We start from the raw sequence: 24804 nt of genomic DNA, 5'->3' as shown, positions 1-24804 counted from the left end.
TGCTACATGCGAGTTGTAACTGTTTAAAGATTTGAGGAAAAAGTTGATAAATGCACCTGTGTCGGTTCCATTTATCTTATGTTTACTGTAACAGCCAGTAATGTCTTAACCAGTCAAATAATTTCCCCTTAGCCTAGTGGTTAGAGCATTGGACTAGTAACTGAAAGGTTGCAAGTTCAAATCCCTGAGCTGACAAGGTCGTTCTGCCCCTGTTCCTAGGCAGTCATTGAAAATAAAATAAGAATTTGTTCTCAACTGACTTGCCTAGTAAAATAAATACCAGTGTGCTGATATTCTACACCTGTGTTGTACATGATCAGAGAGGTGTGTGTGATGGACCCCTGAGGGATGCCCTCTCATGGATACAACAGACACAGTGACGCAGCTTAGATCTGGGGTCAGTCTGCCACCTGCAGGCAAGAGATGTAAACAGACAGCAGAACAGGTCTTCTGGGGTTCTTGTGGAGTAGCATTGAGTTGCCTCAGCCTAGAAATGTAAAGTGCCCTACTGATCTTAAAACTGTTTTTCAAGATTGTGGACAGGGGGGGACCGGTGCATAGGGGGGGACCGGTTGTTATTTTAAACAATAGAGTAACAGTCTTTTTTAGGCACTAACTCCAGCATGGCTCATTGGCCAAAGCCTATGGGGAACTGGATAAACGCAGAGAATAAGATCGTGGTGAACACTGGCCTGGGCGTTCTTATACGTTTTGTTCTATGAGATTTTCATCAGCTCACATCACTTTTTGTGACATTTGTGTAATCAAAACAAGCACTTGAATCACACGAAAGCTTCAAAATTCCTAAAGGTTAAGTTAACTGACTGATATTACATCATTGAACAGAACGTCTAAGATCTCCCAAGCGTGTGTTAACTTCAGACCTTATTTTCTGCGTTTATCCCAAAACCCCATTCTTTCCCCATTCATTTCCTGGGGCAGCAGGTAGCCTAGTGATTAGAGCGTTGGGCCTGTAACTGAAAGGTTGCTAGATTGAGTCTCCGAGCTGACAAGGTAAAAAATCTGTTGTTCTGCTCCTGAACAAGGCAGTGTAACCCACTGTTCCTAGGCTGTCATTGTAAATAAGAATTTGTTCCTAAACTGACTTGCCTAGTAAAATAAAAGTACACATTGTTACAACTGTAGTTTCCATCTCATCCAAGGAACTATGTAGTTCTGTCAGAGTGGTCATTGTGTTCTTGATCACCTCCCTAACAAGGTCCTGTTTGGTCAGACAAACAGCTCTAAGCAGAGTCTGGGTAGTTCCATATTTTTACAATTTCCCAATGATGGAGACCACTGTGCTCTTGGAAACTTTCAACACTATAGAAATTGTTTTATACCCTTCCCCAGATATCTGTCTCATCACAATTCTACCTTGGTGATCTACTGGCAGTTCCTTGGACTTCGTGGTATAGTTTCTGCTCTGAAATGCACTGCCATCTGTGGGACCTTATATTGACAGGTGTGTTTCTTTGTAAATTAAGTCCACACAATTGAATTGGCCATAGGTGGACGCCAGTCAAGTTGTAGTGACATCTCGAGGATTATCAACAAAAATGTCATGCACCTGAGCTCAATTTGGAGTGTCATAGCAAAGGGTTGGGAATACTTATGTAAATGAGATATTTCTGTATTTCATTTTCAATAGCCTACATTTGCAAAGATGTCTAAAAACACGTTTCCACGTTGTCATTGAGGGGTATCATGTGTAGATGGGGGAGAACATCAATTGAATCCATTTTCAATTCAGGCTGTAACAGAACAAAATGTGGAATAAAATAAGAATACTTTCTGAAAGCAATGTATGCTACGTGACACACTATATGGTGTCGCTACACAAGCTGCAAATTACTAGAAAATCCCCCAATGTCATCTCTGCTCATTGGCATGCTTCATTTCACCATAACCAATGTAACCATGAAATTGTAAGTAGTTAAAAAATAATAATAATTGGTAATTGTATTATTTATTTATTCACAGGTTCACAGGTGTCATGACGTTGCCCCCCCCCCTCCCTCCCCCCTTTCTCCCTTCCCTCTCTCTTGACTCTACAGAGGGACTCTTGAATAGCCTTTGTTAAACAGAGATTCTGGGAACCTCAGAAGGTGAGGGGAAATGAACTATATTTTGGTAATCCAACCAGTTGAACATATGCGTTGGTACTTAATGAATATGATGTCAGTTCGGTTGTCATCTGAGACATTCTCATCAATGATAGGATGACAAACAGTACAGTGGAAAGTCTACACATTATGCTTATCAGATTCACATGGAATTGTTGTGCAATTTAAATGTTTGAATATGAAATTATTTGGGAGGGGATGAAATGTGATTTTAGCTTCTAAAATGTGAGAATTAGGTTTTCATGAGTGAATTAGGCCCGACTCAGTGGCCCGCCCACGTGAAGAGACATTGGTTATAAACTATGAAACACGCCCTCCTCTCCCTTCCTATATAAAGCCTTGATGACAATATAACTTTCTGTTCCGGGTACATTAGGATGACGATCCGATGTCAGAAGGGTTAAAATAATAACTACAGATCGAGACATCGCTTCTCCCTTTGATCTTCAGTCTTCCTGCTCTTTCACTCAGCTAGGAACGTGTTCCTTTATGACATAATTTGTAATCAATGTATGGTTCATTCTGTGTATATGTAATTCTGTGTGATTAGTTTGGTATTTAGTAAATAAATAATGAAACCCAATTTTGTATTGCTGATTCAACCTGTTAGCCAGGGTTCGTGAAGATATCCAGGAATTTACAACTTTCAGATGAGACTGAAATAAGGTGAAGATTAATATTGACTGCTATTGATGTAAAATATTATAAAGGTCTTTAAGAGTTTATTCGGAAGATAACTGCTCTATAAATATTATTTTGTGGTGCCCCGACTTTCTAGTTAATTACATTTACATGATTAGCTCAATCAGGTAATGTTAATTACAGAGAAAGGATGTTATAGAATAGCATGTCATATCACTTAATCCGGCAGAGCCAAAGACACGACACAGGTGATAATACAACTTCTTGTTCAACAGTTGCAACAAGGTTAGATCATATTACATCTTGCAGCGAGGTATTTAAAGGTTTTGGCAATGTTTTCCATAGAAACTGCTCAGAGAAGTAGCCTATAATTAGATTTGTACTGTGCCCCTAGCCACTGAATCACGTAACTGAAATCCTATCCATGCGCGTGCCAAGGATCGTACATTTCTCACCCTCTTCCCTGGGAAAAGTCTAACCTGGATCCTCGGGACGAAAAACTCTGACGTCACCCCCATTGAGGTTGACAGCTCTACCCGGGTAAGAGTTAAGATTGGGGTTAGGTTTAGGTAAAGGTCGGGGTAATGGTAGGGTGTTAGGTTAGGTTTGAGGTTTAGGTTATGGACGTCCCAAGGATCCCGAAACAGCACAGCCACCTTCCCGTTCTGGATTCACTTGTCATTGGTCACTGGCCCATTTCATCTGTCGACCAACTTGTGCCAGTCACAACTCCACCCCCCACGCGATAGTATCAAGTCCTCAAGTGCGCTCGCGTACATGAAAACTGACATAAAGCCTCCGAGGAACGAAGCACTGGACACAGATCTGATGCCTCTACAGTGTTTATTATATTCTAAGTGTATTGTTCTTTTGGTTGCGATCCACCCCTTTAATAATGCATTGTCTGAAACGTCTGCGGACTACAAATGCGGGAGTTTTACAACTGCTCAAACACGCTGTCAGCTCCGCACGGGTTGGGAGTGACAGCAATGGCTTATCCAGGATCGAGCAACAGTCTCAGCTGTTATGCACAAGCGCAGCATCACACAGCCAGCGTCAGCAACCCTTCCATCATCAAGCTGTCAATGACATGGATGAAGCAGAGTGCAGGTAAATACCTACTCTTTCCCTAATTGGTACTGTAGAATAATGTGACTATGCAGTGCCTACAGAAGGGTTGCCCACCTGGCAGGCCGAATTCGACCAGCAGGTGATTTTATTTAAACCTCCATTTATTAAAATACATTTTCTTTGTTGGACATACAATACTTTAAAATCACCAGGATATCAATTTTAATTGAGGAAATATTTTCCCAAGTATTCCCACCCATAAATATAGACATGTGTTATCGTATCCTAATTGAATACAGGTTTGAAATTATTCGGGTTTTGTCAATTACTATATCCTTGTGCTTCTTGATGTCAAGCTGCAACAATTGAATATAATTGTTCCAGCCCCCCGACCATCCGCTCAAGAAAGAATCGGCCCAAATCTGAATTTAGTTGGGGAACCCTGGCCTACAGTAGTGGCACGTTGTCTGAAAGAGTGAAAAGATGTTCTTCTGTTGCGATCCTATAGGGTCGTTCCATTTCATTTAAATCGCTTTTTGACCGCACAACTTTTGATTTGAACGAAACTTTCTATACATATTTGCCGATGGTAAAGTGGACAGAAAGTAACTTTTTGGACCTGAATGCCAAAACATTTCGAAAATGGAAGTGCTCAAAGTTGACCCATTTTGCATACACTAACCTACCATGAGACATCCATGTCTTCATCACTGGAAAAGATGAACAGTCGAGTTTGATATAATTTAAAAGCTTACAAGCAAGGTTGTCAAACTATTTAATAATTTATTGAAACTTAAGACAAATGTATATAATCATGCCATTTTTAAACTTTTAACTTAAATTATCAAAAATAATCACATTTTCGCATATGTCATAATTTAGACCCTATTTTACATAATCGGCGGTGTATGTGTTGTGTCCGTCATGGGTTAAGACACAACATGCTCTTGAATACAGGGTGGGTGTCATGTTGTTGTCTTGACCTCTGAATACCTGGCTATGAAAAGCCAACTGACATTTACTCCTGAGGTGCTGACCCGTTGCACCCTCTACAACCACTGTGATTATTATTTGACCCTGCTGGTCATCTATGAACGTTTTGACGATCTAGAAGTACGATCTGGCCTTAATGGCTATGTACTCTTATAATCTCCACCCAGCACTGCCAGAAGAGGACTGGCCACCCGTAGCCTGGTTCCTCTCTAGGTTTCTTCCTAGGTTCCCTGACTTTCTAGGGAGTTTTTTTCCTAGCCACCGTGATTCTACATCTCCATTGAGAGCTCTCTAGGGTTTTAGGCTCGGTTTCTGTGAAAACACTTTGCAACAATTGCTGATCTAAAAAGGGCTTTATAAATACATTTCATTGGTTGACTGAAATGGGAATGAAATGTGCATTTCAACTTTAAAATGGTAGCACAAAGATGGTTGGAGGTCCAAACATCAGAGAATGTTGAATGGGAATTGCATGGGAATATTAGTTTATAAATCAATTATACTGTCAACCCTCCATAGGAAACCTATTGAAATCATGGAACGATGGATAATACAATAGACAGTTGCATTTCCGATGATATTCGACGATGAATTGTGTTTCTATGGTTGAATGACATGCACCCTTATTCAAGAGCATGCTGTGTCTCAACCGATGGCGGGCGCAACACAAACACCTCAGATGATGTCAAAAAAGGGTCTTAAGCTACAACATTTGCGAAAAGCAAAATAATCTATTTAAAAAATAAAATAATTTAAGTACATGATTGTTATTAAAATAATTACAATTCAAGAAATTCTAAAATAGTTTGTCAACCCTGTTTTGGTAAACTTTTAAGGGATATCAAACTCAGCCGTTTATTTTTTCCAGTAATGAAGACATGGATGTCTCATGGTAGGGTGGTGTATGCAAAATAGGTCAACTTTGAGCACCTTTATCACCTAAATGTTTTGGCATTCAGGTCACTTTGTTACCGCTCCTCCCATAAGCAAATATGTATGGGAAGTGCTGTTCAAATCAAATATGTATGGGAAGTGCTGTTCAAATCAAATATGTATGGGAAGTGCTGTTCAAATCAAATATGTATGGGAAGTGCTGTTCAAATCAAATATGTATGGGAAGTGCTGTTCAAATCAAATATGTATGGGAAGTGCTGTTCAAATCAAATATGTATGGGAAGTGCTGTTCAAATCAAATATGTATGGGAAGTGCTGTTCAAATCAAAAGGGGTACGGAAAAAAAGGGATTGAAACCAAATGGAACGACCCTATAATAATGAGTTACTGATTTTCAGTGATGGGGAGTAGTGAACTACATGTACATCAACTAGTCATTTAAATAAATGTAGCTGTAGCTTGGTGGTGGTAGTTGAACTAAATTCAAATCTTGGTAGTATTTTCAGTAGTTACCCATTGGGCACAGACATCAATTCAATTGGTTCAACGTCATTTCATTGTAATAATGTGGAAGTAACATTGATTCAACCAGTGCGTGCCCAGTAAGTAATACATTGTTTTGCCATGTAGTGGTGTAGCTAACTACTGGAACTACACACTACATTTTTTCAAAAAGAACAGAAAATATGGCTAAGGTAGGCAACATTTCCTTTCTTTTTCAGCATCAGACATGCCTAATTTTCACTTAAAACAGTTTTTGTGTTTAATAGGCTAAATGACATATTATGTTAACTTCTGACTCCAAAGTGATCTGTTCTTCCAATTTGTAGTTGGTGACGTTTCAGATTTAAATATAATTTTTCATGAAGTAGTTTGGATGTAGTGAACTACTTTTTCAATGTAACTTTAAGTGAACTATATGTTTCTAGTTTTAATGTAGCTTAACTTCTTCCAGTGTGAAGTCATTGGTGGCTTGGTAAACCACGCTGAGAGTACAAAACATTAGGAACACCTTCCTAATATTGAGTTGCACCCCATTTTCCCCTCAGAACAGCCTCAATTGGTCACGGCATGGACTCTACAAGGTGTCGAAAGCGTTCCACAGGGACGCTGGCCCATGTTGATTCCAATGCTTCCCACAGTTGTATCAAGTTGGCTGGATGTCCTTTGGGTGGTGGATCATTCTTGATACACACGGGAAACTGTTGAGTATGAAAAACCCAGCAATGTTGTAGTTCTTGACACAAATGGGCATCATGAACTGTGTCATAATTGTCCCAAGGCTTAAAAATCCTCTTTAATAACCTTTTGTGACGAGGGGGCAGTATTTTCATTTTTGGAAAAATAACGTGCCCGTAGTAAACGGGATATTTTGTCAGGACAAGATGCTAGAATATGCATATAATTGACAGCTTAGGATAGAAAACACTCTAAAGTTTCCAAAACTGTAAAAATATTGTCTGTGAGTATAACAGAACTGATGTTGCAGGCAAAAGCCTGAGAAAAATCCAATCCGGAAGTGTCTCATGTTTTGAAAGCGCTGCGTTGCAATGCGTCCCTATTGAGCAGTGAATGGGCTATCAACCAGATTACTTTTTCTCCGTATTCCCCAAGGGGTCTACAGCATTTAGTGTAGTTTTACGCATTTATGTTGAAGAATACCCGTAAGCGGCTACATTGCGCAAGTGGTCAACTGATGCTCCCAGAGAGATTCTCACATAAAATACAGAGGTAGCCATTACTCCAGTCGGTCCTACTGAAAAACTAATTGTCCCGGTGGATATGTTATCTAATAGATATTTGAAAACCACCTTGAGGATTGATTATAAACAACGTTTGCCATGTTTCTGTCGATATTATGGAGCTAATTTGGAATATTTTTAGGCGTTTTCGTGACTGCAATTTCCGGGCGATTTCTCAGCCAAACGTGAAGAACAAATGGAGCTATTTCGCCTACAAAAATAATAATTTTGTAAAAAAGGAACATTGGCTATCTAACTGGGAGTCTCGTGAGTGAAAACATCCGAAGCTCATCAAAGGTAAACGATTTAATTTGATTGCTTTTCTGATTTCCGTGACCAAGTTACCTGCTGCTAGCTGGACAAAATGCTATGCTAGGCTATCGATAAACTTACACAAATGCTTGTCTAGCTTTGGCTGTAACGCATATTTTGAAAATCTGAGATGACATGGTGATTAACAATATATTTCACTTGTGATTTTCATGACTAGGAATATTTTCTAGGAATATTTTTATGTCCGCTGCGTTATGCTAATTAGTGTCAGTCGATGATTACGCTCCTTCATGCGGGATGGTGAGTCACTAGAGGTTTACAGGTGTCTACAGATAATTTAATGAAGCTATTATTTTTGATTCAGACATTTTGTTATGCATACAAAGTGGACTTCAAACGAAATTCCCAATAATACTCCATCCAAACAACTACTTTAATCATAGACTAAATGTAGGAACATGGAGCTGAATAGTCAGTGGAATTAGTTTGAAAGCAGATATTAAGATGAACTACACTTCTACACTTGACTACACTACTGTGCATTAGATCTACACTACACTACACTACTGTACATTAGACATTCACTACACTACACTACTGTGCATTATACCTTCACTACACTACTGTGCATTAGACCTTCACTACACTACACTACTGTGCATTAGACCTTCACTACACTACTGTGCATTAGATCTTCACTACACTACTGTGTATTAGACCTTCACTACACTATACTACACTACTGTGCATTAGACCTTCACCACACTACTGTACATTATACCTTCACTACACTACACCACTGTACATTAGACATACACACACTACTGTACATTAGACCTTCACTACACTACACTACTGTACATTATACCATCACTACACTGCACTACTGTACATTAGACCTTCACCACACTACACCACTGTACATTAGACATACACACACTACTGTACATTAGACCTTCACCACACTACACTACTGTGCATTAGACATACACACACTACTGTACATTAGACCTACACTACTGTACATTAGACCTACACTACTGTACAGTAGACCTACACTACACTACAGGTCATTAGACCTACACTATACTACACTACTGTACATTAGACCTACACTATACTACACTACTGTACATTAGACCTACACTACACTACTGTACATTAGACCTACATTATACTACACTACTGTACATTAGACCTACACCACACACACGACTGTACATTAGACCTACACCACACTACACTACTGTACATTAGGCCTACACTACAAACACTACTACACTCTCCTTGCTGGGGAGAAAACAAAAACATAGAACATTGTTCATACACACTTGTCTTTAGTGGTTAAGTGCTCTTTTGCACACGTTGTATGTTTTGAGAAAAGTTATGCAGATGAGAGTCAACTATCAAAACACAGTGTACAACGTATATGCACTGGTAATCTTTAACAATGACCCTGTCAGACCTACAGTAGTATGGACATCACAGGAAGTTGGTGGCACCTTAATTGGGGAGGACAGGCACGTGGTAATGGCTGGAGCGGAAAAAGGGGAATGGTATTTAAGACACCAAACCCATGGTTTCCATGGTTTCCATGTGTTTGATGCCATTCCATTGGCTCCGTTCCAGCCGGTATTATGAGCCGTCCTCCCCTCATCAGCCTCCACTGATTGACATGATGCACTGTGTTGTCTGGTCTTCACAGGAGCAGGTTGATCTCTGGGATGGAGGACCTTCTCTTCTACACCATTACAGAGGGCAAAGAGATGATCCCTGTCTCTCAGTTCATCTCTGTGAGTCTCCATCACACCACACCCACCCTCACTGTGTGCCACCAACACTAACCCATACAGTGTTTTTTTAATTTAACCTATTTTTTATTTTTTTTGCTGGAATGAGAGTTGCTCATATTGACAACTACTGCGGCTTTCCGTGACGTCCTTTTAAAGTTGACCCAACATGTACTGTACCACAACACATTCTAGTTCTTAAAGCGGCCTTTGGGCTTGCGGTTTTCACTCCAGCTAAATGAACACCGAATGAATCCCAGGAAGTGTAAGACGAGCCAAGGCAGGAATCCATCACACCATGTTACCAGCCCAGGCTCAGGTTTGAAAAGTGTTGAGGAAACGCCTTATGTAACTTTATTACTAATAGACAGATGTAGCTGTTGTTAATGAGGCTAGAAGTGAATTCCCTTAACCCTTTACACACGTGGCAATTGGCATATATGGATAGGGCAAAATTGAAACGTTTCTTATGGAAGAAATCTGAAATGTATAAGCATTGTAGCAATTAAAAGGGAATTGTTTGGAGATTGTGGTAACATTATTAGACCAAAGTGGAGGACACAACAGTTCAGCTGACACATGACTGAATCCAAGCATTACAGTGTTGATTTTATGTGCATTTCATATTTATTTGTTGATTTGTTGATGACGAAATCTAAAAATATTTTGGATCAGGAGCATCAAGGGGGTCCAATCCGGCCTGCGGGTGGTTTGAGTAAAAAAAAATGTTTGGGGGGGGGGGACTCAATTTACTTTAAAATGACTAAAACCAAATCAAAACTGTGTAGAAATAATAATGTGCCTATATTCATACAGTTTCTTGACTGTCCAGCTCACTAATAATCACTAGACAGTCAGGTCGCATCAATAAATTCCCTAAACTATGGTTATGGGACTATTATTAACACATTTTGACAGCAAGGAAATATAACACATTTTCAGTATGGCCCTCTGGACCTTGTTGAAGACTGAATGCGCCCCCCCTCCTGGAAAATGTGACCATAGGTGCAACTTAAGACAAATAAATTACAAAAGGTTTGGGTGAGAGGACTGACTGGTGTCTCCATGTGGCCACACACACCTCTCCAAAGTGGGCACAGTTCCTAAGCTATTTCAATATACTTTTATGAAAGAAAGAGTCTTCAACTACAAGGTACTTTTTTGAAGCTCTCCAGGCTGTGCCGTTGAGGAACTGGAACAAGCACACTTGTAGTTGTTTTGTTTGGAACACAGCCCTGCAACCCCACCCACCCTCACACAATTACTGTTGTTGTTTATCGCAATCCAAAAAACGGTCCATTATAAATCGCAATCTGTGAACAGGTGGGCATCATTTGAAAGCTTGTTCGATTGCCAACATGAATAGCTAAGTTGTAAAATGTTGGTGAAAGTGTTGGGCTTTCACAAGGCAAAACAGAGAAACGGATCGTAATTCTGGTCCACATGGAACCATTTGGACACACATTTGGACTCACGGGAGTTTTGGCTTGCTTGTATGACATCAAAGCAGTATTTATTGTAATAATCAACGTCTCCCCATAAATAGAGCGCTCAAAATGTACAGCCTTTCCCTCACTCGGACAACAACACATTTTGCAAAAGTTTCCCAATTCGCGGGAGGGATGGAGGTCTCGTCTCGTGCGGTGCTCGTGATCAGATGTAGTGCGTCTTATTCTGTGTGTAGGGGTCAAAGGTGAGTGCGCAGTGCCTCTCAAATGTAAATTTCTACGCGTTCTCCACACTCTTGTCCTCACCAGAACGTACTCAAGAGATTACTTCCTCGAACTTGGCGCAGGAGAGTGTGGAGCGCGGAAGTATGCATACTGGAGAAACACCTGCTGTGTTCCCTCCCAGGGCTTTTACGACACAATTTAGAACAGGGATGAGCAACTCCGGTCCTCGAGGACTGAGTGATGTCACACTTTTCCCCCATCCCTAGCAAACACAGCTGATTAAACAAATTGCATTGTTAGTTGTTTTAGCTGGGGGCGAAAAGTGTAACACCAATCAGGCCCCCGAGGACTGGAGTTGTCCATCCCCTGATTTTAGAACATCATAGAAGTCTCAGCTCAGTTGGTGAAAAGGTCATACAAGCACAGTCATCCATAGCACCATGCATGCTGAACTTGGCATTTTACGATGTGTGAAGAGACTCTGTGTCCAGTGTCCCCTCCCATTGCTTTTACACCGTAATTCATACCTTCGGAGCCTTTCTTGGTGCCCCTCATATGCATATTCAAATGAACTCTGAACTGTACAGGGTACCGGGGTCTATTAGAACGCTGGGTGGTGTTGTGGCACGGCATGGTATTTGACAGGCCATTGTGTCATGGCCTTTGAATCATCATCAACATGACTTTTTAACATTGAATCAAAGAAACACTGGCAATGGTTTTTAGATGGCTCCAACCAATGACTGTATATGAATAAACAAAGCAATTAATCACGTGACACCATTCATTTCCATGCCAAGACTCATATAGCGCATTTGAAGCCAAGGAAGTCGGTTAAAGGCCCAGTGCAGTCAAAAATGTGATTTCTCTCTGTTTTATATACACTGCTCAAAAAAATAAAGGGAACACTTAAACAACACAATGTAACTCCAAGTCAATCACACTTCTGTGAAATCAAACTGTCCACTTAGGAAGCAACACTGATTGACAATAAATTTCACATGCTGTTGTGCAAATGGAATAGACAGGTGGAGAGAGGTGGAAATTCTAGGCAATTAGCAAGACACCCCCAATAAAGGAGTGGTTCTGCAGGTGGTGACCACAGACCACTTCTCAGTTCCTATGCTTCCTGGCTGATGTTTTGGTCACTTTTGAATGCTGGCGGTGCTTTCACTCTAGTGGTAGCATGAGACGGAGTCTACAACCCACACAAGTGGCTCATGTAGTGCAGCTCATCTAGGATGGCACATCAATGCGAGCTGTGGCAAGAAGGTTTGCTGTGTCTGTCAGCGTAGTGTCCAGAGCATGGAGGCGCTACCAGGAGACAGGCCAGTACATCAGGAGACGTGGAGGAGGATGGCAGGGGGGCAACAACCCAGCAGCAGGACCGCTACCTCCGCCTTTGTGCAAGGAGGAGCAGGAGGAGCACTGCCAGATCCCTGCAAAATGACCTCCAGTAGGCCACAAATGTGCATGTGTCTGCTCAAACGGTCAGAAACAGACTCCATGAGGGTGGTATGAGGGCCCGACGTCCACAGGTGGGGGTTGTGTTTACAGCCCAACACCGTGCAGGACGTTTGGCATTTGCCAGAGAACACCAAGATTGGCAAATTCGCCACTGGCGCCCTGTGCTCTTCACAGATGAAAGCAGGTTCACACTGATCACATGTGACAGACGTGACAGAGTCTGGAGACACCGTGGAGAACGTTCTGCTGCCTGCAACATCCTCCAGCATGACCGGTTTGGCGGTGGGTCAGTCATGGTGTGGGGTGGCATTTCTTTGGGGGGCCGCACAGCCCTCCATGTGCTCGCCAGAGGTAGTCTGACTGCCATTAGGTACTGAGATGAGATCCTCAGACCCCTTGTGAGACCATATGCTGGTGCGGTTGGCCCTGGGTTCCTCCTAATGCAAGACAATGCTAAACCTCATGTGACTGGAGTGTGTCAGCAGTTCCTGCAAGAGGAAGGCATTGATGCTATGGACTGGCCCGCCCGTTCCCCAGACCTGAATCCAATTGAGCACATCTGGGACATCATGTCTCGCTCCATCCACCAACACCACGTTGCACCACAGACTGTCCAGGAGTTGGCGCATGCTTTAGTCCAGGTCTGGGAGGAGATCCCTCAGGAGACCATCCGCCACCTCATCAGGAGCATGCCCAGGCGTTGTAGGGAGGTCATACAGGCACGTGGAGGCCACACACACTACTGAGCCTCATTTTGACTTGTTTTAAGGACATTACATCAAAGTTGGATCAGCCTGTAGTGGGGTTTTCCACTTTAATTTTGAGTGTGACTCCAAATCCAGACCTCCATGGGTTGATAAATTTGATTTCCATTGATCATTTTTGTGTGATTTTGTTGTCAGCACATTCAACTATGCAAAGAAAAAAATATTTAATAAGAATATTTCATTCATTCAGATCTAGGATGTGTTATTTTAGTGTTCCCTTTGAGCAGTGTATATTTCCACACTGTGAAATTTCAGCCTGTTTTGGTGGGATGGAGTTTTGGCCTGCCTGGTGACATCACCAGGTGGTAAATGAGTTAATAGACCAATAAGAAATAGAGTTCCAAACCTCTCTGCCAATAACAGCTAGTTTTCAGTTTTCCCTTACCCTCTATGAACCACTCTCAGACAGTCCTAGCTAAATTCTTTGTTAAGAAGCTATTTTTAATTCTTTTTTTGAAAACAAGCACAGTAAGGTACTTAATTGTTACCCAGAAATGATTTGATATGGAGATAACGGCTGCATTGGACCTTTTAAAGATGGTGTCTCATGGAGAGACAGAGTGCAGTTTGAGCTACTCCAGGAAGTGACAGCTCAGTGCTGCCACCATTTATTAAGAATCTCAAGTTGATGGCCGACTGGGGTACAGCAGGCTGCCATTAGCAACTAAATTATCCTTAGGGATGGTTCCAAATGTACAGAATGGTAACCTGGAGGAAAATGGGGGAGGGTCATGCTTTTTCAATTTCAGTCATGGGGAGTGTTTAGTATTTTTTTTAAATCCAGTCCAGAGAAGGGACATGCCATTTTTAATTGATGAAATTTCTATATTTTTCTGTGTTTTAGAATGAGTTTCTCATTAGGCTATATATTGATGTGTGCCCGATGCCGCCCCTCATTTCTGAATCTCCACTGGGCGCGCAATATCAAGCAGGCCTGTAGGCCATTTAGTGCGCTCTCAATCAAATGATCCATAGCCTATAGGCTATGAAGTGCATGCTCGGAGAAGCACAGAGCAAAGTTATATTTCTAAGATAGCTGCTGGGATGGTGTAAATAAAACTAAGCTGCATTACACACTGCAATGGATATTCCATCCCTGAGCCCCTGCTCTGCTCTTGCTGATCAAACATTTTTTTTGTGCTGCCTAACCAAGGGCTGTGCTGTGCAGGGCTATGGTGGCAGTTCAGGAGGAGAGTCAAAGGCTTCTTCCGAATGAATTAATTCATTGTTATCTTGTGAGCGGACTAACCTTATAGCCTATGTTCTGTTCTGTTTGAGAAGCGGAGAACGAAGGCGAGGAAGACCGGAGGTCAACATTGATAGCTTGCTACTACTATAATTGATTTGATTAAAAACAATGTTTCTTGCCCATGATGTATTTATCAGAGTTATTGACCTCACAGTAAAACCAGATTAGAGTAAATTACATTGTGGTGCTGAAACTTGAAACAGCAGCTACAGCATAATCAATGGGAAATGGACAGTTCATGGTGCTGAAAGTAGGCAAATTATAGTAGGCATAATTCATTTCAACGTCTTCATTTTAATTAGACTTTACTAACAACAAGGGGGCTTTGTGTTATAGCCTATTTCTTCCTATTTAAGAGGTAGGTGTACCGGTTTGACAGACGAAATTAGGGAATAGGCTGCTATATTTATAATTCCTCCACCCACCATGTACTCTTTAAATAGCCTACCTCCGTGTCAGTGAATGGCTGTTAAATTGAGGAGGAATGAGAGGGTATTGCATAGGCCTACCGTTTATTTTTTTTAAAAGCACAGGCTTGTTAGCTTAAGATTTTGAAGAAAATAAAAACGGATCAGATTATATAAAGTGATCTGAAACCGGGATATTTTATGCTAGAAATAAGCTGTAAAAATACCTGGGAAAGGATGCATCACATTGTCACAGCTTATTGTGAAATAGACCAGCTAGTCTAGGTCCAGAACCCGATGGGTTGGGCCAGAGCCAGAACACATGGATAAAGCGGCAGTTTGAAAATCCGTCACTGGCTTTGATACTCTAATTGGTTAGAGACGATCCAATCGCTAATGACTTGTTTTGTACAACATCCCTCATCCCCACAAACAACTTTTATGATGGCAGTTGCGACTGTAGTAATGTAGCGTGCGACAGAGCAGCGGAAGAATATACTGTGAGCTGTCAGGCTACACTTTCTCTGCTTCTCGCAGTTTTTTTCGTGCTGACAGATTTTGGGGCAGAGTCAAGCCTCTCGCTTTGCCTCTTCCTCTCTGAGCACTGTATTATCTTTGTGTGCATGTCACATACCAACATGTCTTACCACCTTGTATTTCAATATGATGCAATGCTTGATATTCTTACATAATGATATCTGTATTGACCTTCGATTGATCTGCCAGTTTAGACGAGGGAGATCTGCCATTTGTTGTCATGTTATGCTGTATATGTTTAGCATGACAGTGACACGGCAGAGGAGTTGGCTGTAACACACAGTGATCTGAAAGGACTGTCACTGAACTGTAGCTGTGGTTACTGAATACCCCCCCCCCCCTTTTTAATCCCCCAATTTTGTGATAACGATCTTGTCTCATCGCTGCAATTCCCCAACGGGCTCGGGAGAGGCGAAGGTCGAGTCGTCGAAACATGACCTGCCAAGCCGCGCTTCTTAACACCCGCTCGCTTAACTCGGAAACCAGCAGCACCAATGTGTCGGTGGAAACACCATCAACTGACAACCAAAGTCAGCATGCAGGTGCCCGGTCCACCACAAGGAGTCGCTAGAGCGCGATGAGCCAAGTAAAGGCCCCCTACCCCAAACCCTCCCCTAACCCGGACCACGCTGGGCCAATTGTGCGTCGTCTGTGGGACTCCCGGTTACAGACGGCAATGACACAGCCCGTCACTACAACCCCAGGCTGTAGTGACGCCTCAACGCCGCGATGCAGTGCCTTAGACCGCTGAGCTACTCGAGAGGCCAGCAATTCTGTTTTTTAACTAGTTTCTTTGAAGTACTTTCTCTCATTTAACATCTCAATATCTCAATAGCTTTACAATTCTGTCATAATTTCTTCTGCCAGAAATTACACACACACTGTACTTCCCACAGTATATATAGCTTTGAATGTTGCTGTCCTATACAGTATGTCTGAATTTGATATCAGCCTCTCATGAAAGCCACTGCCCGATGTGAAGTATTGACATGTGATAACTAAACACAACAGTTCAGTCAAGCAGTGTGTGTTGATCATTAATGCATTGATCAGACACACAGGCTTGAAAATAACCTCCCGGACCCTCCCATGAGGCAAGTCTGCTGTCACTGCACATGATGCCCCAGAAATAGGCATACTTATTGCATATAGCTGTCAGAATGACTTGAAGTTGGCTTAGGGGAGGGATTTCAATCAGTGATGTACTGGTAAAAAAAAAAAAAAAGTAGGTGGCTAAACTGATCGCTGGTTGCTGTGAAAAAAGTTGCGCTCCCTAAACGTTTAATGCATTTTGTCCGCCAAAGGTGGGCAACAAAAACCTCTACACCACTGATTTCAATACAGTAGGTACAGTATGTTCCTTCCTCTTTTACAGAGTCGTTTACAGGACTGCTTGAACCCTTGTGGTTGCTCACTTAATGGGAAACAGGGTTTTTTCCAATTCAGGTATTGAAGATGACACACTAAAACAATTATTGTAGTCCTGTATAACCTCAGTTTTCTCAAAAACTAAAATATAAGTTAATATTATTATTATGATTATTAACCTTTTAATGTACTACGCATGTCCTTATCATTATGTACAAATATATATCTACTCTATTAGGCCCAGCATCTGCAGGACCAGCACCGGGGTTAGCTCAGCAGTCTACTGAGAGAGCTCAAATATGGAACTCCCTACTCTAGAGATGGTGTGTCAGTGTTGATCAGCTCACCACAACCCCATCCCCCCCCCCCCTCTCCCTTCTCATTTATCTCGGTCTAATTGTCTCTCTTTCTCACTCTCATTTTGCAAATGTTCCTTTCTCCTTCTTCCAGGCGTTGAGGAGCACAGGTTTATTGACATCGGATCCCAGGCTGAGTGACTGTATGCGTCAGCTGCGCCAGTCAATGCAGGACTCTGCCGGAACAGTCATGATGGACCCGAAACTCTTCAGGAAGTGAGCAATGCTCTATTTTCACGTTAACCCTTTACACTTGTGGAAATTGGCCTATATGGATAGGGCCACATTTAAAACATTTAAAACGGGATAGGGCCAGGATAGGATAGAGCCATTTAAAACAGGATAGGGCCACATCTTCTAACAGAAGAAATATAATAAGAATAGGCATGCAATTTGAAAGACGACACTTTGGAGATTAATGGGGAAATGATCAGACCAAAGATGAGGACACAACACACCACTGAATCCCCAAAATGACACTGTTGATTCTACGTGCATTTTACATTTACAGTACTTTACACAGCATTTGTCAATAACAAAATACTTTAGATACATTCAGTAACATGCATGTTGAAGCATGTGCAAGATGAGGGAAAAAAAGATTACAAGGGTTTGAGTGAAAGGTCTAACTTGGTGTGGCCACACACCTCTCCAAACTGCACAGCTACTAAGTCATTTCAATGCACTTTTATGACTCAAGGAAAGAGCCTTCAACTATAAAGTGCTTGTTTGAGCTCTCCTAGCTTTGACCATTGAGGAACTGAATCAAGCACACTTGCCGCTTTGTATTTGTAATACAGCCCTGTGTCCCCACCCTCACACAATTACTGTTGTTGTTTACGCAATCCCAAAAAACGGTCCATTTGAAAATCGCCATCTGGGTCAGGCGGGAATAATTTGAAAGCTTATTCTATTGCCAACATGGCTAGCTAAGCTGTAAAATATGCTCATACATGGTTAGGCTTTTAAAAGGCACTTCAGACTAACAGATTGTAATTTTTTGTGTGCATAGAATGGCGTGCATTCAAGTGTGTGTTCTGCTGCAAATTTTCTACACAATACGACAAATGCAGGCTCATTCTGTCCAGGCTGTAGCGCATGTCATCCTTCTAACTGTGGATCAAACACAGCAATCATAAAGGTTGATACTGTAAATGACATGTTTTCAAATGTAGAAATGTGAAGTGTAGATTTGGACCCACGGGTGTGCGGTTTGCTTGTGTGACATCAAAGTGATATTTATTGAAATCTCATCTTTCAGAACACATCGACTCTCTCAGACGACAACAAAGGTGCAAAAGTTAGCCCAATTAGCGGGTGGGATGGGGGAATCGTTTTGTTGTGCGCGGTGCGCAAGTTTATAACTGCGCTCAGTCAAGACCCATACAACGCTGTTAACCGGAGAACCTAAGCTCTGACGTCATGTATAGTATTTTACTGTACAGCCTCTGGGTTCCAATTTTGCTTATCGATGGCAAAATCGTTTTCAACCCTTTATACAGGATGACAGGAGCTGTGAGTGAAAAGGGCTACCATTCTTACCAATGTCCCAACCACTCTCTCTGAACGACCAACCAGTGGAGGTGGTTGAGTGTTTAAAATACCAAGGGACACAAATTGTATTTTTTTATTTAAAAGCAAGCCCACACTTGTTCTTAATCAGGAAATTAAATGGGTTTGGGGTCAGACAGGATGTTCTGGAGAGAGTGTACAGCAGCTTGGTGGAGAGCATCCTCGCGTTCTGTTAAGGTTTTCTTCTTCCTCTTCCTCTGAAGAGGAGGTGCAGCAGGGATCGGACCAAAATGCAGCGTGGTTATCTTCATACATCTTTAATAAAGATAATGACAAACAATACAAAAACACTCAACGTAACGTGAAAAACCGAAACAGCCCTATCTGGTGCAAACAAACACAGAGGCAGGAACAATCACCCACGAAACTCTCAAAGACCATGGCCGCCTAAATATGGTTCCCAATCAGAGACAACGATAAACACCTGCCTCTGATTGAGAACCACTCCAGGGAGCCATAGACTTACCTAGACAACTCTACTATACCACAATCCCATAACCTACAAAAACCCCAAGACAAAACACACCACAGTAAATAACCCATGTCACACCCGGGCCTGACTAAAATAATAAAGAGAACACAAAATACTAAGACCAGGGCGTGACAGAACCCCCCCCCCCCAAGGTGCGGACTCCCGGCCGCACACCTAAACCCATAGGGGAGGGTCCGGGTGGGCGTCTGTCCACGGTGGCGGCTCCGGCGCGGGACGTGGACCCCACTCCAACAAAGTCTTAGTCCGCTTACATTGCGTCCTTAAATTGGCGACCCTCGCCGCCGACCTTGGCCTAGTAACCCTAACCAAGGGCCCCACTGGACTGAGGGGCAGCTCCGGACTGAGGGACAGCTCAGGACTGAGGTAGCTCTGGACTGAGGGATAGCTCTGGACTGAGGGGTAGCTCGGGACTGAGGGGTAGCTCGGGACTGAGGGGTAGCTCGGGACTGAGGGGTAGCTCAAGACTAAGGGGTAGCTCAAGACTGAGGGGTAGCTCAGGACTGAGAGGACGCTCAGGACTGAGAGGAAGCTCAGGACTGAAAGGAAGCTCAGGCTGGTTGATGACTCTGGCAGATCCTGGCTGACTGGTGGCTCTGGCAGATCCTGGCTGACTGGCGGCTCTGGCAGATCCTGGCTGACTGGCGGATCCTGGCTGAATGGCGGATCCTGGCTGAATGGCGGATCCTGGCTGAATGGCGGATCCTGGCTGAATGGCGGATCCTGGCAGACTGGCGGATCTGGCTGCTCCATGCTGACTGGCGGCTCTGGCTGCTCCATGCTGACTGGCGGCTCTGGCTGCTCCATGCTGACTGGCGGCTCTGGCTGCTCCATGCTGACTGGCGGCTCTGGCTGCTCCATGCTGACTGGCGGCTCTGGCTGCTCCGTGCTGACTGGCGGCTCTGGCTGCTCCATGCAGACTGGCGGCTCTGGCGGCTCCTTGCAGACTGGCGGCTCTGGCGGCTCCTTGCAGACTGGCGGCTCTGGCGGCTCCTTGCAGACTGGCGGCTCTGGCGGCTCCTTGCAGACTGGCGGCTCTGGCGGCTCCTTGCAGACTGGCAGCTCTGGCGGCTCCTTGCAGACTGGCAGCTCTGGCGGATCCTTGCAGACTGGCAGCTCTGGCGGATCCTTGCAGACTGGCAGCTCTGGCGGCTCCTTGCAGACTGGCAGCTCTGGCGGCTCCTTGCAGACTGGCAGCTCTGGCGGCTCCTTGCTGACTGACGGCTCTGGCTGCTCCATGCTGACTGGCAGCTCTGGCGGCTCCTTGCAGACTGGCAGCTCTGGCGGCTCCTTGCAGACTGGCAGCTCTGGCGGCTCCTTGCAGACTGGCAGCTCTGGCGGCTCCTTGCAGACTGGCAGCTCTGGCGGCTCCTTGCAGACTGGCAGCTCTGGCGGCTCCTTGCAGATTGGCAGTTCTGACGGCTCCTTGCAGACTGGCAGCTCTGGCAGCGCTGGACAGGCGGGAGACTCTGGCAGCGCTGAACAGGCGGGAGACTCCAGCAGCGCTGTAGAGGAGGAAGGCTCTGACAGCGCTGGACAGGCGGGAGACTCCGGCAGCGCTGGAGAGGAGGAAGGCTCCGACAGCGCTGGACAGGCGGGAGACTCCGGCAGCGCTGGAGAGGAGGTAGGCTCTGGCAGCGCTGGACAGGCGAAGCGCACTGCAGGCCTGGTGCGTGGTGCTGGCACTGGTGGTACTGGGCCGAGGACACGCACAGGAAGCCTGGTGCGGGGAGCTGCCACCGGAGGGCTGGTGCGTGGAGGTGGTACTGGATAGACCGGACCATGCAGGCGCACTGGAGCTCTTGAGCACCGAGCCTGCCCAACCTTACCTGGTTGAATGCCCCCGGTCGCCCTGCCAGTGCGGCGAGGTGGAATAGCCCGCACTGGGCTATGCAGGCAAACCGGGGACACCGTGCGCAAGGCTGGTGCCATGTAAGCCGGCCCAAGGAGACGCACTGGAGACCAGATGCGTAGAGCCGGCTTCATGACACTTGGCTCGATGCCTACTCTAGCCCGGCCGATACGAGGAGCTGGTATGTACCGCACCGGGCTATGCACCCGCACTGGAGACACCGTGCGCTCTACAGCATAACATGGTGCCTGCCTGGTCTCTCTAGCCCCCCGGTAAGCACAGGAAGTTGGCGCAGGTCTCCTACCTGGCTTCGCCATACTCCCTGTGTGCCACCCCCCAAGACATTTTTGGGGCTGACTCTCGGGCTTCCATCCACGCCGCTGTGTTCGTCTCTCCAACTCCATTCTCCTATAACCCTCCCCGCACTGCTCCAGCGAATCCCAGGCGGGCTCCGGCACTCTCCCTGGGTCGACCGCCCACCTGTCTATTTCCTCCCAAGTCGTATATTCCATACTTCGCTGCTCCTGCTGCCGCTGCCTATCACCACGCCGCTTGGTCCTGTTGTGGTGGGTGATTATGTTAAGGTTTGCTTCTTCCTCTTCCTCTGAAGAGGAGGTGTAGCAGGGATCGGACCAAAATGCAGCGTGGTTATCTTCATACATCTTTAATAAAGATAATGACGTACAATACAGAAACACTAAACGTAACGTGAAAAACCGAAACAGCCCTATCTGGTGAAAACAAACACAGAGACAGGAACAATCACCCACGAAACACTCAAAGAATATGGCTGCCTAAATATGGTTCCCAATCAGAGACAACGATAAACACCTGCCTCTGATTGAGAACCACTCCAGGCAACCATAGACTTACCTAGACAACTCTACTATACCACAATCCCATAACCTACAAAAACCCCAAGACAAAACACACCACATAAATAACCCATGTCACACCCTGGCCTGACCAAAATAATAAAGAAAACACAAAATACTAAGACCAGGGCGTGACACGTTCAATATGACAGTCTGGTATAGTCATTTGAGTGTGAGTAGCAAAAGCAAACTGACCAGCATAGTAAACACAGCCAGCAAAGTAATTGGTCGACCACAGGCACATTTGAGCAGTCTGTTTCACAAGGCAACCAAAAAGAAGCCACTGGCTGTCGTTGGCGACCCCTCCCACCCTCTACACCCTCAGTTGGAGAGGCTTCCCTCTGGCCGGCGCTTCAGAATGACCATGGCCGAGAAGAACGTGTTCAAACATGAATTTGTTCCTTGTGCTGTTGGACTACTAAATGTAAAGTAAATTGTATCAGTGTAATGTACTTATCTATCTAGTGCAGTTGTGACTGTGGTTGTTTGTGAGTGAATGTATTAATGTCCTCTGTTGTTAGTGTATGCAACATGATGGACTGACTGTTTTAAATGTGTCTGATGTGAGAATGTATGTGTATTTGATTCTTTTAATGGAAAAATGTCCATCCTGGATGGACAATAAAGTTTTATTCTATTCTTTTCTCTAATGATTTGGGATTAGATGGAATGGATATATCCTTATTTGGCCCTTTTATCATATAAATGACCTTGTAGGATGGTTTAGAGAGAGTATTTACTAGTAAACACTGATGATTTAATTCAGAAATGTTGCATGATGTATTGTGTCTTTCTCTATCCCACATAGAGTATTCTCATTCTTCTGGCTGATTGGCAAAACACCACACACACCTTTTTTTTTTTACATTGCATTTTCTTGAAAGTATATATATATCTTTCACTGTGCGGAGGAACTGTTTATACTATTGCCCCCAGTGTTAACGAGAAACGTCCAAGACTTTGTTTTTCCACTCTCTCTCTCTGCCTGTATCTGTGTCTGCTCTTCATACCTCTACAGTGGACAGGTGGAGATTTGTTATGGAAGGGATGTTTTGATTGTCAGGGATGTTTGAATGTGGGTGTGTAGTAGTGTTTCTGTTGCGGTTAATGTGAGGCGAAAACAGATGGACAGCGTCTGTCGTTTTAATGGACGACAGCTGCCTCTGATCCTCACTGATGCGCATGTAAACGTAACACATGCAGAGAGAGAGAGAGAGAGAGAGTTCTGGAATTGTTGGCGAACAGAGTATGACATTTGTGCAGGGCTTAAGGCTGGACAGGAGCTAATGAAAGGCCAGCGTAGTGGGTGAACTGCAGGCGGCTGGTTGTATTAGGAGCTCGGCTTATCAGCGAGGTCTGATGGGCTCTAGACTACTGTCCAAACAGTATTACTTCCTAAGTGGCAAAGCTAACTTAATGAATGCCGTGATGATTCAGACACTGGCCTGCTACAGTAGCGAGTCCTGTCTGGTAGACTTCTTCTTACATTGAATTACTATATTCCAGTGATTGAATACTGCATACCTACAGTCCCTTTGTAAATCTTGGATTGATACTTGGTGTTGTGCTTGGTATTGTTTCTAAACTAGGTCCAAAGACACACACACACACACACACACACACACACACACACACACACACACACACACACACACACACACACACACACACACACACACACACACACTACATAAAGTCATGTAGAACAGAATAAGAATGTGTTGTGATTAGACATGGGTCTTTTCTTCTGTGGTGGTCACTAGCGATAGGCCACTAAAAAAAAATCCCATTTCTATAAATGATGCGATCCTTCTGTTCGCCTCCCCAGTGCCCCAAACTCTAAACCAAGTTGCGTATTAACAAGCCCCGGCGGATCTTTCGGCTCATCACAGCTATGAGAGCAATTTTCAATGCCGTTCTTTGAGATCACGTCAGTGCTTACTAAACTTAGTGCAATGTTTGTCTAGTGGTAAAGGCAGGTGTGTGTCTACAATATGATAGGCTGTCTATTCTCAGCGTTTAATTTAGTCCCGGGTTGGGGTCCAGTTTTTAGGTTGTTGGTGTCATTAGGATTTCGTCATAGGGTCAGTGGTGTATCTGCTCCACAGTTACAGGTCACTTAGCCCTGATACATGGCTGCTGACTCCTAGACACTGCATAAGAGTCAACAGCCTTGTATTGGGGCCATAGGTCACTGACACTGTGTGTGATAATACAGTAGTTATACTATTAAAAAAAAAAAATCTAATGTGACTGATCGCAGTGTGTGTGCATACATTTGTACGGCTGACCCCAGCCGGAATCGAACCCACAACTCTAGCGTTGCAAGCACCACGCTCCACCAACTGAGCCACAGTGAGTATCTGAAGTATGTGTGTGATATTTATGTATGTGTTTCAGGTGTGTGGGCGCTAACATCCTGCTGCTGACCCAGGCGTTCAGGAGGAAGTTCATCATCCCAGACTTTGAGGCGTTTGCGTCCAACATCAACCAGCTGTACTACAGCACCCAGAGGCAGGTTGGGGGACACGTGAGTTCTGTGTTCAAACCTTGGGTCCGCGGACCGGTGCACTGCGGGTGGTCTGCAAATGTTGGTAGATGTTTTTGGGGTGACTTTTTACAATGTAAATAGTTTATAATAGGCCTTTTTAATGTGTTAA

At 44.1% G+C, this 24804-nt stretch overlaps 1 pseudogene; it reads left to right on the top strand.

Annotated features, from left to right (window-relative positions):
- Positions 1-3449: 3449 nt before the first annotated feature.
- LOC139416311 (glutaminase kidney isoform, mitochondrial-like) overlaps positions 3450-24804 on the top strand; it is a 32954-nt pseudogene continuing 11599 nt past the window's right edge.

The sequence above is a fragment of the Oncorhynchus clarkii genome, chromosome 9 (assembly GCF_045791955.1).
Source record: "Oncorhynchus clarkii lewisi isolate Uvic-CL-2024 chromosome 9, UVic_Ocla_1.0, whole genome shotgun sequence".
Lineage (NCBI taxonomy): Eukaryota > Metazoa > Chordata > Actinopteri > Salmoniformes > Salmonidae > Oncorhynchus > Oncorhynchus clarkii.
This window is presented reverse-complemented; position numbering and strand designations above follow the sequence as displayed.